This window comes from Mobula birostris, chromosome 8, assembly GCF_030028105.1.
Source record: "Mobula birostris isolate sMobBir1 chromosome 8, sMobBir1.hap1, whole genome shotgun sequence".
Classification (NCBI taxonomy): domain Eukaryota; kingdom Metazoa; phylum Chordata; class Chondrichthyes; order Myliobatiformes; family Myliobatidae; genus Mobula; species Mobula birostris.
In genome coordinates this window covers 79271927-79288371 of record NC_092377.1, presented here as the reverse complement: position 1 = coordinate 79288371, position 16445 = coordinate 79271927, and the positions used below count along the sequence as shown (strand labels likewise).

The 16445-nt window shown below is 41.7% G+C and overlaps 1 protein-coding gene across 11 annotated transcripts in view; it reads left to right on the top strand.

Annotated features, from left to right (window-relative positions):
• plcb4a (phospholipase C, beta 4a) overlaps window positions 1-16445 on the top strand; it is a 568665-nt gene that overhangs the window by 98952 nt on the left and 453268 nt on the right. For 9 of the 11 annotated variants that reach the window (XM_072265513.1, XM_072265510.1, XM_072265523.1 and 6 more), the window contains one exon: window positions 15249-15336. The exons of the other annotated variants lie outside the window; for them this stretch is intronic. The gene's annotated coding sequence lies outside the window, so the exon portion shown is untranslated. The remainder of the gene's footprint in view (window positions 1-15248; window positions 15337-16445) is intronic. 11 annotated transcript variants of the gene reach the window in all.

The following is a 16445-nucleotide window of genomic DNA, read 5'->3' as shown; positions in this document are numbered from 1 at the left end:
TTGCGGAGCAATGAGCAGAACCAGCCCGAAATTTGCCTCCGGTCCCAGTGCCCTGCCTTTTCAATCCATCTGGCCTGGCATTTAAATCATCCAAACACCAGGGTCACCGGGGCCCTGTCGCATTGATATACTCTGGGCCCCGACATTTCCACATTGGCCCAGCATTTACATTGATTCACTTTGGAATATGAGCCGTCCAATGAAGGAAGTGTCTTTTTGTGTTGTGTGCCTGACACTGGGACGAGCTGCGTCTTCTGTTCGGCGGGAGATGAAGGGAGAAGATGCTGGAGAGAGGAGGTTGTAGGACTCAACTTGGAGCGGGGCCATGATCCGACGAAACCCGGGGAGATCAAATAAGGGGAAACCATGAGCTCCAAATTGTGCTCTTTAGACTGTTACATTAAAATGGGCCCTTTTTTTTTGCTTTTTCTTTACTAACCCTCAGTCAAATGAAGAATTATAAAGCTAAATTGTTTAATTGTATGCGGTGTCCTGTCTGTTGCTTCATGGTACTGGTTTGTAACAGGGTAACAAATCATGCAGCGTCCACACAAACAGTGAGTTTCGGGGTGGGCTCACACCTCAATCTCACACATTTGGTGGGGCCAGAGGTTAGAAACACAGAAAACTTACAGCACAATACAGGCCCTTTGGCCCACAAAGCTGTGCCGAATGTGTCCTTACCTTAGAAATTATCTAGGGTTACCCATAGCCCTCTATTTATCTGAGCTGCATGTACCTGTCCAGGAGTCTCTCAAAAGACCCTGTCATATCCGCCTCCACCACCGTTGCCAGCAGCCCATTCCACGCACTCACCACTCTGTGTTTTTCAAAAAAAAAATCTTACCCCTGACATCTCTGTTCCTGCTTCCAAGCACCTTAAAACTGTGCCCTCTCGTGCTAGCCATTTCAGCCCTGGGAAAAAGCCTCTGACCATCCACATGATCAATACCTCTCATCATCTTATACACCTCTATCAGGCCACCACTAATCCTCCTTCGTTCCAAGGAAAAAAGGCCAAGTTCACTCAACCTATTCTCATAAGGCATGCTCCCCAATCGAGGCAACATCCTTTTAAATCTCATCTGAACCCTTTCTATAGTTTCCACATCCTAACTGTAGTGAGGTGACCAGAACTGAGCACAGTCCTCCAAGTGGGGTCTGACCAGGTTCCTATATAGCTGCAACATTACCCCTCGGCTCCTAAACTCAATCCCACGATTGATGAAGGCCAATACACTGTATGCCTTCTTAACCACAGAGTCAACCTACAGCACAATACAGGCCCTTCACAGCAGCTTTGAGTGTCCTGTGGACTCGGACCCCAAGATCCGTCTGATCCTCCACACTACCATTAATACAGAGTCTTACTATTAATACTATATTCTGTCATCATATTTGACCTACCAAAATGAACCACCTCACACCTATCTGGGTTGAACTCCATCTGCCACTTCTCAGCCCAGTTTTGCATCCTATCAATGTCACACTGTAACCTCTCAGCCCTCCATCTCCAACCTTTGTGTCATCAGCAAATTTACTAACCCCTCCCTCCACTTCTTCATCCAGGTCATTTATAAAATTATGAAGAGTAGGGGTCCCAGAACAGATCCCTGAGGCACTCCACTGGCGACCGAGCTCCATGCAGAATATGACCCGTCTACAACCACTCTTTGCCTTCTGTGGGCAAGCCAATTCTGGATCCACAAAACAACGTCCCTTTGGATCCCATGCTTCCTTACTTTCTCAATAAGCCTTGCATGGGGTACCTTGTTTAAATGCCTTGCTGAAATTCATATACAAGGGGTGATTGATAAGTTCGTGGCCTAAGGTACTGTAGAAGGAGTCAATTTTAGAAAACCTAGCACATTTATTTTTCAACATAGTCCCCTCCTACATTTACACACTTAGTCCAGTGGTCGTGGAGCATATGGATCTTGGATCTCCAGAAAGTGTCCACATCAGGGGTGATTGATAAGTTCGCGATCTAAGGTAGAAGGAGATGAGTTATACAGCTCTCATTACATGCACATGCAGTTCAACTCTTTGAGTGATTATGCAGAAAGTTTGAAGTTACTAACTCATCTCCTTCTATATTAGGCCATGAAGTTATCAATCACCCCTCGTACACTACATCTACTGCTTTACCTTCATCAATGTGCTTAGTCACATCTTCAAAAAATTCAATCAGGATTGTAAGGCACGACCTGCTTTTCGCAAAGCTATGCTGACTATTTCTAAACATATTGTCTTCCCTAGACTTAAGCAGCCGACAGAATCAGAGTGTTTCATCTATAGATTACAAAAAATGGTGCAAAGAGAAGGAAAACTAAGGTAGTGTTCATTGGCTTATGGGTCATTGTGAAATCTGATGGCGGAGGGGGAAAGAAACTGTTCCTAAAATGTTAAGTGGGAGTTTCCCTGATGGTGGTAATGAGAACATGGTATATACTGGATAATTGATGACACCATCTTGAGGCACTGTCTCTTGAAGATGCTGTCCGGTGGGGAACATTGTGCCCGTGTTGGAGCTGGCTGAATTTATGACCCACTGCAGGCACTTGCTGTCCTCTGCATAGGCTGTGATGCAACCAGAAAGAGTGTAATTGGCTGTCCATTTGTAGAAGTTTGGTGACATGCCAGACCTCCTCAAACTCCTAATGAAGCAGAACCACTGGCTTCATGGTTTTGTCCATGTGTTGCACCCAGGATCGATCCTCTGAGATTTTGACGCCTTGGAATTTGAAACCACTGACCACTCCCTCCCCCCCCCGCCCCCCACAATGAGGACTGATGTGAATTCATCATTTTGCATTTCCTTTTTCAAATAAATCTGCTTTTTAAATAACTTAAGCTGTCAAATGGAACTTCAGGAACCATTCAAGAGATTTAAATACTTTTTTGTGTTTTCTCTTTGAATGCCAATAGCTAATTGAATATACTGTCTGACTTTGTTGATCCAGTACAATCGCCATAATGTGTGTTTTTTTTAAAAAGAAGTTTTTCCTTTTGACATTTGAAAACTGACATCCAATTCTTAGGATCACTTGATCTGCAATTTTGAGATGTATTGACGTGGAATTTAATGCATTGAACAAAAGAGTTGTTCTGAATAAGAATCTAAACGGGTAATACTGGTTGAAGTCAGTAATGCAATTAAGCAAAACTTCTTCAATGAAACCACATGAATCGGGAGCACAGGCTGTGGCAAGTCAAAACACTTTTTCTTCAAATAAAAATAACAATTTGGTTTACTGAAGTAGTTCCACAAATCATTACTGATAGTGGGATATACGGTAAATAGTTTTGAAGGAACGTTCATTGAAAATAAGTTGAGATAAATCAGTTTTGTTTCACTGTAAGGGAAGCTACATAAATATTTATGGAGAGGGTCTTGAGGGGGTGTTGATGGGTTTGGATGCATAGGATGGGTATGTAAAGTTAGCTGAAGGAGAATGCGCAGGAGAAGGGTCAGATGGAGCACCAATCTTTTTTTTTGCTCTGACTATAATAGTTCAGATTTTCATTTATGCTGGGAGGCATGATAGTATGTCATTTGCAGGTTTTGGGTGTTCATGTCATATCCTAAATGCACATAAATTTACTTCACATGCAAATACAGACTTTGTAGGCCCCACAAAGGAAAGTACAGTTGAAGTCAGAAGTTTACCTACACCTTAGCCAAGTACACTTAAACTCAGTTTTTCACAGTTCCAGATATTTAATCTTACAAAACCTTCCCTGTCTTAGGTCAGTTAGGATCACTACTTTATTTTAAGAATGTGAATTACCAGAATAATAGTAGAGAGAATGATTTATTTTAGCTTTTATTTCTTTCATCACTTTCCCAGTGGGACAGAAGTTTACATACACTTCGTTAATATTTGGTAGCATTGCCTCTAAATTGTTTAACTTGGGTCAAATGTTTTGGGTAGCCTTCCACAAACTTCTCACAGTCAGTTGCTGGAATTTTGTTCCATTCCTCCAGACAGAACTGGTGTAACTGAGTCAGGTCTGTAGGCCTCTTTGCTCGCACACGCTTTTTCAGTTCTGCCCACAAATTTTTTATTGGATTGAGATCATGGCTTTGTGATGGCCACCCCAGTACCTTGACTTTGTTGTCCTTAAGCAATTTTGCCACAACTTTGGAGGTACGCTTGGGGTTATTGTCCGTTTGGAAGACCCATTTGCGATCGAGGTTTAACCTCCTGGCTGATGTCTTGAGACTTTGCTCAATATATCCACATAATTTTCCTTCCTCATGATGCCATCTATTTTGTAAAGTGCACCAGTCCCTCCTGCAGCAAAGCACCTCCACAACATGATGCTGCCACCCCCATGCTTCACAGTTGGGATGGTGTTCTTCAGCTTGCAAGCCTCAACCTTTTTCCTCCAAACATAATGATGGTCATTATGGCCAAACAGTTCAATTTTCGTTTCATTAGACCAGAGAACATTTCTCCAAGAAGTAAGATCTTTGTACCCGTGTGCACTTGCAAACTGTAGTCTGGCTTTTTTATGGTGGTTTTGGAGCAGAAACTTCTTCCTTACCAAGCAGCCTTTCAGATTATGTTGATATAGGTCTTCTGGAAATAAGAATTTTGTTTGAGGAGCATTTGAAAAAAGCTGTGCTACATAGTGGAATATCGAGGCCCATCTATAACCATGCTGTCAGCAAACCTACTGTATTCTATAGAGACATGATTAAAACAACCAATGATAAAAGCACTGTGCACCCACTTGTAGGGTAGAAAATGGAATGCTGTATAAACTATTCAAACTCTACTTGTTAAACTTTATTTTAATAATCTGGAATTGACGAATGAGTTTTATAGTTCCTCAAACCATGAATGGAACGACAACCCACTTAACCTCTGTCTACTCCAGCTGGGAAATTCCAGGCATAATGACCGCATATTTTAGAGTTAGAAATCGCTAGAATGAAGCATCTTTCATTTCAAGAGATGGAAATGAAACACAAAAATGTTTATATTAAATGTGTATACAGTACTATTTTGTTTATATCTCACATGGAGAACTGTAAATTGCTCTGATCTGTATTTACATAAAAAGATGCAGAGCACTGGAAAAGATGCAAAAGAAAAGATTCATTAGGATGAAACAGGTTTGTACTCGTCAGCAAAAATTAAATAGGCTGGGACTCTTTAGAAATGAGATGACTGCTGACTTTTAAGATTGTGAAAACATTTAGTAGTCTAGTGTAGTCCAGATAGTTGTGGTACAGTGAGAAACCTTGCCCTCATACCTCTTCTGAAAGGTTTGACAGCTAATAAGAGTTAGGATGTGGCTTTACTAGCTTTCAAAGTTGTGAGGTCATTTAGATAGTGTTAACATTAAAGTTAAATTTAAAATAAATTGCCTAAATTATTTAAAAAAACACATGAAACTGCAGCAAATTTTGAAGTTGCATTTTCCCTTTGTATTTGAATCCATAATCCTATTGAAACAGGTGGCATATTGTATCTTGCATCAGGTATAACCGGGCACAGAACTGGAGAAGTACTTTCAGCAGGATTGGCTCCAGCAGAACGAGCCAACAGATTTGGCTTTCTCAGTGTTAACAGCAGCAGTGCAGAGGTTTCTGACTTTCTGTTCAAATGATTAATGTTAACCAGTACATTGTGAGTTAGTTGTTTTTAACATCTTTATCATTTCATCCATTTATTCATTGGGAAATGTATATGTTACTAGTAATGGCATTGTGATTCTGTTGAATGAATCCTATGTTCTGTTATGGTGCAGTTTTGAAGGCTGAACTACCAAATCACTGCTCTAACAGCTCCATTCCATGTCATTTTACATGAAGAACTGTGGCTTAGCTGTTCACTGGAGAAAGATCCTTTGATACCTGACTTGCTGTGTCGATTGAAACTCTGATCTGCATCCACAGGATAAAAACAAATGTCTTTCTGCCACTCTGCTGGATGCATAGCTGCTTCACGCTGTAAACGATGATTATTATGATACAGTGGTTACTAAGACAGCCACAGCATAACTGAGTTTCAATGACTGAATCTCCTCTTTGGGCAGTCTTTTGGGATCAAGGGCGACTTCCCTTCACTCTAGTTATTTAGATCTCTTAGCCACCTCCAGCATCTAATGTAGGGTTCTCAAACTCTGCTACTAATGGGACATGGATTGCTTGATGGGGAGAGTGAAGGGGCAATGCACTGCTGCAGCAACAAACAACCTGCAGGAGAAACTTCACGAACTGAGCAGCTTTTGTGGGATGGAAGGGAATTGAAACTCTGCGTCAGGACACCTCATCCTCATTCATTCCTCAGGCTTGTGCTGGGTTTCTGAGTGCTCCCCATGAATGGAATCAAGGTTTTCAGTGTTAACTTGATTGCTCCTTCTCCATTTTGAGCAGTAATGGGGCAAGGATAGTCGCATTTTGGCAGGGTTGCTCTATATTTTATAGAAGGCTTTTAAGGAGGCCAGGGCATAGGAGTGAAGTGGCTGACTCACTGCAGTTGACTGAATGTAATTGGGGCTCCGTTGCTGGGGACATTGCCCAAGGAGAGGACTGGGTGCTGATTCACTTATCCCGTTGATGGATTTGGAGGATTTTGCAGGGACCACCTTTCTAGTATTTCTTCACAGCTTTGTCAAGATTCAAGATTGTTGATTGTTCTTCAGTGCGCGAGTGTAAAAGAAAACAAAATGATTGATCCAATGAGGCATTAAAAAGACACAGTAACTATAAATATAAAAACAATCATATAAAATACAATGTACAAGTAACTGTTAAGTGTTGCTGTATGTACAGAAAATTAATTTATATCCATAGACTGATTGTATGTACATAAAGTGACTTTAGGTGCAGGAGTACCTGAACATGAGGTGATGGACAGGAGGGCAGAGGTGTCAGCAGGGAATATGAAACAGTAGAACAGTGACTGTGTAATGTAGGTATGAGGTGCAGAGTGTCGGCACAAAGTAGTTGTGCATTGGGGGAGCAATGGGGAGATGAAGGGTGAATCCCAATTTCACAAGAGTTCCATCTGCTATATCATGAGCCTTGCATTTGAAATCTTAGTCTTCACAGACTTTCATCCTCAGTTGGCTAATACCCAAGGTAAATTTCGTCATGAATATCTGCCTTCACTCTCAAGATTTGGGATGCAGATGCTAATTTCCAGAAATTTGTTTATGGACCTTTATTGTTTGGGGTTCAGTTGATGGAGCAGTTTTATTTGCAGGTGTTTGTAAAGCATAAGGCCTATCCTCCCCTTTTGTCTCAGAGCACAAACCAATGTTGGTTGCTTGCTGAAGTTGCAGTGGAATAAAAACAAGATGCTGGAAATGCTGGCAGGTTATTTAATATTGGTTTATTATTGTAGTGTACAGTGAAAAGCTTTTATTTTCTGCCATCTGGGAAGATTGTCATACACAAGTACATCCAAGGTGGTAAAAAGAATGCAGAAGATAATGTTGCAGCTACAGAGGGTGTAGTGCAGGCGACTCAGTAAAATGCAATGTCCCAAGTTAGGCAGCATCTGTGGAGCAAAAAATTAGTTGATATTTTGGGTTGCTGACTCTCCTTAAGAACTGGAAAAAAATGAGAAACCAAGTTAGTTTTCAGTAACAGAAGGCTGGGGAGAGATAGGTAGAACAGATGGATATGAGTTGTGGAAAAGCCATGTTGGTGCCGTAAGTGTGGCGATATTTCTAGGCCACCCAATCAGATTTGATTGGAAATCCTTACTGATTTGATTTACATGTACATTTCAATGGAAGTTTTAATGTACATGTGACAAATAAAAACAATTTTTATCTGTTTTGTTTTTTTCTCTGATAACATCAGACCAAATAAATTAATAGGCCAGCTGCAATGAAATCAAGCTGCCTTATGTCATAAGCAGCTTGTAACATGTCTGTCAGACACATACAGTAGCACTGATAGTTCTGACTATCTACTGTATCAGTACCCTATCATAATTTCATAAACTTTCTGGGGTCTCCTCTCTAGGCTTTGATGGTCGAGAAAAAAAATTCCAAGTTTGTCCAACCTCTGGTGTTAACTGATAACATCCTGGTGAACCTCTGCTGCTTTTTCCTCAAAACCTCCACACACTTTCTGTTATACAGCAGCCAGAACTATACACAGTGCTCCAAACGTGGCCTGACACCTGCAACATTACTTGCCAACTTGTTCTATGTCCTGACCAATGAAAGCAGGTACACTGTCTGCCTTCTTCACCACCTTATCCACTTGTGTTGACACTTTCAGTGCTAGGACCAGAATAGATGCAAACTTTTGCAAAGGCACTCACTAGGAAGCAGTGGGAGAAAACTGATGTCATTAAGCTGGAAAGAGAGCAGAAAACGATTCATAAGGATGTTATTGGAACTTGGTGGCTTGAGTTAGAAGGAGAGACTGGATAGGCTTTTATCCTTGGAATGGAGGAGGCTGAGCGGTCACCTAATAGATGCATGCGAAATCACCGGGGCATGGCTTTAGTGACTGGACCAGGGTTCTGTGAGAGATCATGATTAAGAATAATGTACATCATTTTTTGAACTTTGCGTAACACTTGATGCTAGCACTCACAGTGGTGTGCAGGGACTGAGCTGACCTGCTACAATCTCATTAGAGGTCTCTCAACCCAGTGTGGCAGCAGGACTATGTTCATTTGTTTGAGCCCATCCTCAGTTTTTGACGTGAGGTACGGGAGGCCGTTGATAATTGGTCAGTGCTGTCTTGCACGGAGGGGAGGATGTTAGGCTGATGAGGAACGTGAAGTCTGTCTTCTGAACTTTGAATGGGCTTGCCCAACTTGGGCCATGACATCAGCCTCTCCCTCCCAAATTTTCTTACCCAACTTTCACTTGCATGTCACTGACTGACTTATGGGAGTGAACAAACTATCAGTGTAGTAGAAAATTGGAGGGAAATTTTCATTCTAAAGATGGTCCAGTGTAGCGATTTTTAAAGAGGAGGTGTGAGATGGAAGAGGAGCATTCTAGGTCTAGGCCTACGAACAATTCTGATAAGATTCATAATGAAGACTTACAATCTTCTGCACTAGTGCAACAACAGAGACAAAAAAAGTTTTTTTTACAAAACTATAAAAGTTTTTTTACACAACAAGTACACAAAGTGCAAACATTTGCAGAACAGTGAATAAATTCAATATAAATAGGATTACTACTGTCTATAAAATTCAGTTCTCTTGGGGGGGCTCAGCGCACCTGGAAATGCCTCACTGTACCCATTGTGACCACATGTTCCCCCTCCAAGGACAGCCAGATATGAATGTATCCTCAGAAGAGGGGCTGACCGTTGTCTCTGGCAGAACTCTTGACTTTCCACTGTCAGACCCATGAATGGCCATCTTGGCCAGGACCAGGAGCAAGCCCACCAGTAGATCCCCCTTATGACCCACCCCTTTCCATACTGGGTGCCTGGATAGAAGGAGTATGGGGCTAAAGTTTAACCAGAACCTGAGCAGCAGCTCCTTCAGATACTCAAACAGGGGCTGCAACCTCTCACACTCAATACAAGAGTACACTGACTTTTCCCAGCCACAGGATGAACAGGTGGACGAGGTGTCAGTAAGTCTGCTTAAAGACCTGTTGCACCCTTCCACCCCAGGTCCCCAGAGTACAGGGGAAGTACCCCTGCATGAAGAGATTTCCACTGGGGTCCTTCTCCACTGCCAGGTGGTAAAACATCAACGATGTGAGTCTGGTTAGCAGATGAGGGCAATGAAGTGAAAGGAGCTACCAAAGCAAGTGGTCAAGGTGAATCCAATTTTAATGTTTAAAAGGCATCTGGAGAGGTACATGATAGGAAAATCGCAGAATGATATGAGCAAAATGAAGGCAAATAGGCTAGCTCAGATAGCCATCTTGGTCAGCATAGTTGTGTTGGGTCTGATTCCATTCTATGTAATTCCAGTGGAGTTGTTCTCTTGGAAAATACAGTGCCTTGTGAAAGTATTCAGCCCCACCCTTTGTTCACATGAATGTGTATTGCCACCAGTGCTTTTGATCAATATATCTGAGAATATTTATTTGTGAATCACATACTTCCCCCCCCCCCCCCCACAAACCACAGGGAAGTTGTAAAGCATGAAAATCTAAAAATTCAAATATTGAAATGTTAGAACTTCAGTATTTGACCCACTTTGTTCAATGCTTAGTTGAACCACCTCTTGCAGGTATTAAAGCCAGTAGGTCTTTTTGGATAAGTTTCCATCAGCTTTGCACAAAGTGATGGAGCAAGATTTTACGATTTATCATTACAAAATTGCTTAATCTGTGCCAGATTAGTTGGGTAATGGTGGTGGATAGCAATCTTGAGGTCTTCCCAGAGATGTTCGATTGGGTTAGGGTCAAGACTCTGACTGGGGAACTCAAGGACATCAATTTTCATATGAAGCTACTCATGGCATGATGCTACCTCTACCGTACTTTACAGTAGGAGTGGAGTTGCCTGGCTGATGCCAAGTATTATATTTACGCCACACGTACCACCTAGTGTTGAGGCCAAGAAGTTCCGCTTTAGTCTCATCTGACCACAAAACCTTCTTCCATGTCTTTACCGTATCTTCTAAGTGCCGCTTTGCAAAATCATTACAGGCAAGGGTATGCATAAAGACTGCATAAAGACTATTATATCTGCAGCTCATGGTATATTAGTGTGATCAGTAAATTGTAGATATAATAAGCCAAATATAATTGTCAATGCTCTTTTGAATAGAGAATGATTTTTTTAGCTTGCCTTTCTTGAAATTAATCTTTCTTCCCCTTTCATAAATTTTAAAAACTCATAAGGCAAATATAATAAATTTCTCAATTTTGGGTTGAATTTGAGATAAGCACATATAGATTTTACCTTCAACTGGAATGAGACAATTTCTATCCTTGCTCTTGATGCTTGTTAAACAAGACAAAGCTTACTCACGCATGTATGAAGTTGAAAACTGCAGCAAAATGTTCATTGCTTTCCTATGGACGGCTGCATACTCTTCCTGAACTTGTACATTGGCAGGTGAGTACGGTCAGACTGCAGCTCACTATGTTCTTCTCCTCTCAAAGTCAAGTTCTCAGGCTGAGCAGAAGATTCAGAGAAAGAGTCCCTCGCCCAGTTATACACTTGTGTTGAAAGAGGGGAAAAATGCTGTTCAATTTTGTTCTGCAGTTCTTCCAGATGTTTTCAATAAGACAAAGTTTTCTTTTTTTTTGGCGTGTGTGCCTATGTGCGAGCGTGTGCGATGTTGGCGGGATGATGTCTTTTTCATGCCTTTACAAGGCGTGGAGCGAGAGAGAGAGAGAGAGACTGTGTGGCGCACCACTCCTCACACAGATGTTTCGCAGTATTTTTCCCTTTATTTTACAAGGTCGAGTTGCGATCTCAACACTCAACCCGGTACAGTTGGAAAGCATACTTGGGAGCAGACCCGACTGGGTTCGAACCTGGGAACCTCCGTTCCAGAGTCCGGTGCTGATGTCGTGGCGCCACCAGCCGGCCCAAGATGAGGTTTTCTGATATCATTCCTCACTCTCATGCCCAAGCAGCAGTGGAAACATTTCAAGATTTCCTTTGGCACCATGATTTTTCCAAAGATGCATTTTCCTTTTAACTCAAAGAATCTTGTTACTTTTTCTCCAGGGCCTTGCGGAGAATTTGTTCAACTGGTTCATATGTCTGCTAAGCAGGGTAGTTTCTGCTGCCGTTCTTCATCTTCAAAGCACTCAGCAAATTCTGGCTTATTGTTTCTTAAAAGTACTCCTGCGATTCACTTTTCAGCTCAAACACCCTGTTGAGTTCATTTTCTCTGGGTTCACTTGCAGTGACTATTGGGGTACCGCAAGGCTCGGTGCTGGGACCCCAGTTGTTGACAATATATATTAATGACTTAGATGAGGGAATTAAATGCAGCATCTCCAAGTTCGCGGAACACATGAAGTGGGCGGCAGTGTTAGCTGTGAGGAGGGTGGTAAGAGGATGCAGGGTGACTTGGATAGGTTAGGTGAAAGGAAAAATTCATGGCAGATGCAATTTAATGTGGATAAATGTGAGGTTATCCACTGTGGTGGCAAAAACAGGAAAACAGATTATTATCTGAATGGTGGCCGATTAGGAAAAGGGGAGGTGCAACGAGACCTGGGTGTCATTATACACCAGTCATTGAAACCGGGCATGCAGGTACAGCAGGCGGTGAAAAAGGCGAATGGTCTGCTGGCATTCATAGCAAGAGGATTCGAGTACAGAAGCAGGGAGTTACTACTGCAGTTGTACAAGGTCTTGGTGAGACCACACCTGGAGTATTGTGTGCAGTTTTGGTCCCCTGATCTGAGGAAAGACATTCTTGCCATAGAGGGAGTACAGAGAAGGTTCTCCAGATTGATTCCTGGGATGGCAGGACTTTCATATGATGAAAGACTGGATTGACTAGGCTTATACTGTCTGGAATTTAGAAGATTGAGGGGGGATCTTATTGAAACGTATAAAATCCTAAAGGGATTGGACAGGCTAGATGCAGGAAGATTGTTCCTGATGTTGGGGAAGTCCAGAACGAGGGGTCACAGTTTAAGGATAAAGGGGAATCGTTTTAGGACCGAGATGAGGGAAACTTCTTCACACGGAGAGTGGTGAATCTGTGGAATTCTCTGCCACAGGAAACAGTTGAGGCTAGTTCATTGGCTATATATAAGAGGGAGTTAGATATGGCCCTTGTGGCTAAAGGGATCAGGGGGTATGGAGAGAAGGTAGGTACAGGGTTCTGAGTTGGATGATCAGCCATGATCATACTGAATGGCAGTGTAGGCTCGAAGGGCCGAATGGCCTACTCCTGCACCTATTTTCTATGTTTCTATGTTTCTGCTAAGCCACTGGATTTCTGAATGTAGCAGGAGATTGGTGTGCTTTTTGTCCAGGTTTTCACATAGTGTTTTAAACATTCTTAAGTGAACTGGTCTTAAAACTACTAAATAACTTGCTTCCTGAATTTTTTTTTCACTGACTGTGACTTTATTTTCAAAAGCTTTAATCTGTTTGTTTTGAGAGTCCACTAGACAACGGGGTGACCTGTTGGGGCACCCTTTGAGAGAAGGGTAGTGCAGTCTGATGTGACCAGAATGAACATTAAATTTTCCTGAATGCTATTGGTATTGCTTTGCTTTGGAAATTGAAGTAGAAAACGTCAGTTTATTAAAGAAGAATGACGCGTAGCAAAACAAATATAGCTGCTCCTCATTTAATGAAGAGCCTGTTTGATGGCATCATTTCTGGTTTATCTGCCACCCTTGTGCCTCTCGTTGTCATTCTGGAGACGTGCAGCCCTTTCATTCCCTGTCTCTTCATCTCTTCTGCTGTTTGTTGTTTGTCTCTGATCCTGGAGATGTGCATGCCTCTCCTCCTCCTGTCTCTTTTTCCCTCATCTTTTTTTGCCCGACTCTTTGATCCTGGAGTTGTGCGGCCCTGGCCTCATCCGATTCTTGTTTTCTCCCTCTCCTTGCCGCTTCCCGACGACGTTTGGCGTCATCTCTTGACCATAATATCCCCCTTCCCTTTCCACGCGGAATAATTAGGCTGACCATTTTTTTTACCCTAATGCTGGATAGAAGATACAAAGCAGTAACACCAAAGGATGCTGATTATTCTTGATGATGTGGTTGGCGCTCTCCTAAATGGACATGATATAGTCACCGCTGTCCTTTGACTGCAGCAAAGGGTTTTATGGGTGTCTCGAAGTACGTCATTACAATAAGATGTAATTATCTTTTATTGATGGGTGGCAGTTAGATCTGTCCTAATCCTGCAGATACTGATATGGTTAGCAGAATGTGACCACTCGAAATAGAGCTGCCCTGCCCTTTTGCTCTGGTAGGTGTCACTGCTGAGGTTGGCCATGCGCATGCATCGAGCTGTCGCGTCCCGATTTTCATGATGGCTGATCGTCTCTGGGTTGAAAGCCAGCCTGTTGATTTTTGGCGAATGAGCAAATTTATATGAATCTATAACCCTGAAATTTGCCTGCATTCTGTAAGTTAGCGCATTTTAATTCAATTTAGCCAAAAAAAAGTACCGCTGTAATGCACCGTTTGTGCTAATTGGAGGTCACAAACAGACAGAGTATGAGAGTTTTAGTAGTATATAAATTAGTCATTTAAAATAATCTGCACTTTTACTTGTCATATGGCTGTGATTTGCATTTAAGTGTCTTTTCAATTTTGCTGGAGTGATTGCTGTGTTTGTAAGTTGTTTGCTCACAGACTAGGCACAATGGAATAGGACAACTTGAGCACCAGTCCATGTAAAACCCATTGATATGTAGCTTTCATTGTAAGGATGGACTTTTTTAGTGTTGTTTGTTGCACTAGTGCAGTGACATAACTCAGAAGATTGTAATTCTTCATTATTAACCTTATCAGAATCCTCCTCTTGCATCTCACTCCTCCTCTTCAAAAATTGCCACATTGGACCATCTTTAGAATGAAAATTTCCCTCTAATTTTCTCCAACACCGGTACTTTGTTCCCCGTAAGTCAGTCGGCGCTCCAGTAAGTGAAAGTTGGGGGAGGTAATTTGGGAAGGAGAGGCTGACATCACAGCCCAAGTTGGGTGAGTTTATTCAATGCTCAGAAAACGCACTTTACGCTCCTGATCAGCCTACCATCCTCCCCTCCGTGCGATACAGCGCTCACCAATTATCAATAGCCTCTCCTATCTCGCGTCATAAACTGAGAATGGACTCAATCAAATAAACAGTCCTCCTGCGCGCTGCCATGCTGGGCTGAGATTACTAACAGGACTGTTCATTCACTGCCCACCACTGTGAGCTCTAGCATTGCACATTACGTGAAGTTAAATAAACAATATTTTTTATCTCGATCTCTTGTGGAACCGCTAGTGACCTCTCACAGAACCCAAGGGTTCCGGTTGGAAAAACCCTGCTTTAGAGATTGTGGAGTCATGAACTTCATCTCCAGTTGCAGCCGCTGACTTCTGGAGTTCACTCAGAGTGACAATTGGCGTCACAGTAACCTCTCTTACAAGTGCCAATTTTCTCTGGTGATTAAGTTTAGAGGGGTAGCCTGACTCAGGCAGTGTGACTGTGGTTTCATAATTTTTTCTACTTTTTAATGATGGACTATACTAAGCTCCAAGATATTCGGTGCCTTTGAGATGGTATTGTAGCCTTCCCCAGATTCATGCTTGTCTATTATCATTTCCTTGACTTGTCTTGAATGCTCTTTTGTTTTCATTTGTTTCAGCCTGTTTAAAAATATACCACACTATACTCGACAGAGAGAACGTGTATTTATTCCGGTGATCCTCCAATTTTCTTCATCAACAAATTGGGTGAGTAGGTAAGGTAGTATATAGTATTGCACCTGAAGAAAGTTAACATAGTGGTTACAAAGGGGGTGAATACTTCTTCAGCCTCATTAATTTTGGTTTTTAATTTTTAGTAAATTGTCAGGTGTTGGAATTTTTCTATTGATTTGACATGATACACAATGTTTTGTAGATTAGCTCAAAATCCTACCTGAATATATTTTAAATTTAGAATATGAAACAATATAATGTGATGATAGTTGATGATGAAACATTGTACATTGTAGTCTCCTGCTCGATGGGAGAAAATCAAAGAGGATGTTGGATGATGAAAATACTTTTCAAGGCACTGTGAAAGCATAGTTTTGTCCTATGCAGCACCACATTTTAACAATGGGAAGAGCACAAGTTCTGACACAGGTAAAACTAAATGTTAGAACTAACTGAGCGAGGAACCAGAAGGACTTCTGTATCACCCACATCGAAGCAGCTACAAATATCTGATGGATTAATTATTGAGTAGTCCTGAATTTTGTAGTACATTATAACATTTATCTCTGCCTGCAACAAAGTTTGTGCTCACTGGTTTGGTGTTTGATTTGACAAGGTCATTTTTTTTCCCAAGGGAGCCACTTCACTGGCATTAGACACAGATTTGCACAGCTTGGAAGCAAGCCCTTTGACCCAATTTATGCAGGCTGTCTAAGTTGCCTCCCTGCTCCAATATAAAAAAAAATTGGTGGCAGTACGAACTCAATAGATCAGGCAGCATCTGTGAGGAACATTCTGGGTCGAAACCCTGCATCAGGACCTGTTACATCCATTGGCCTAGTTTCAAATATAATAGCAGCAGAAATATTGCCACAAAGGAATGAGTGTTGAAGGTCTCAGTTTAACAAAGTCAAGTTTATTGTCATTTAACTATATACGTGTATGCAATGAAAATAACCATATATATTATATAGAAATGAGGCAACATTTGTTCGAACCAGAGTGTAAAGCACAGTAGTACACATAACAAACAATGCCTTATGAAAGAAGGATAAAATCTACAGATGAATCACACATAAATAACAAGTGAAAGTGCATTAATTTTAAATAATGGAAGGTATGAAACGGACAATGCAGCCGGG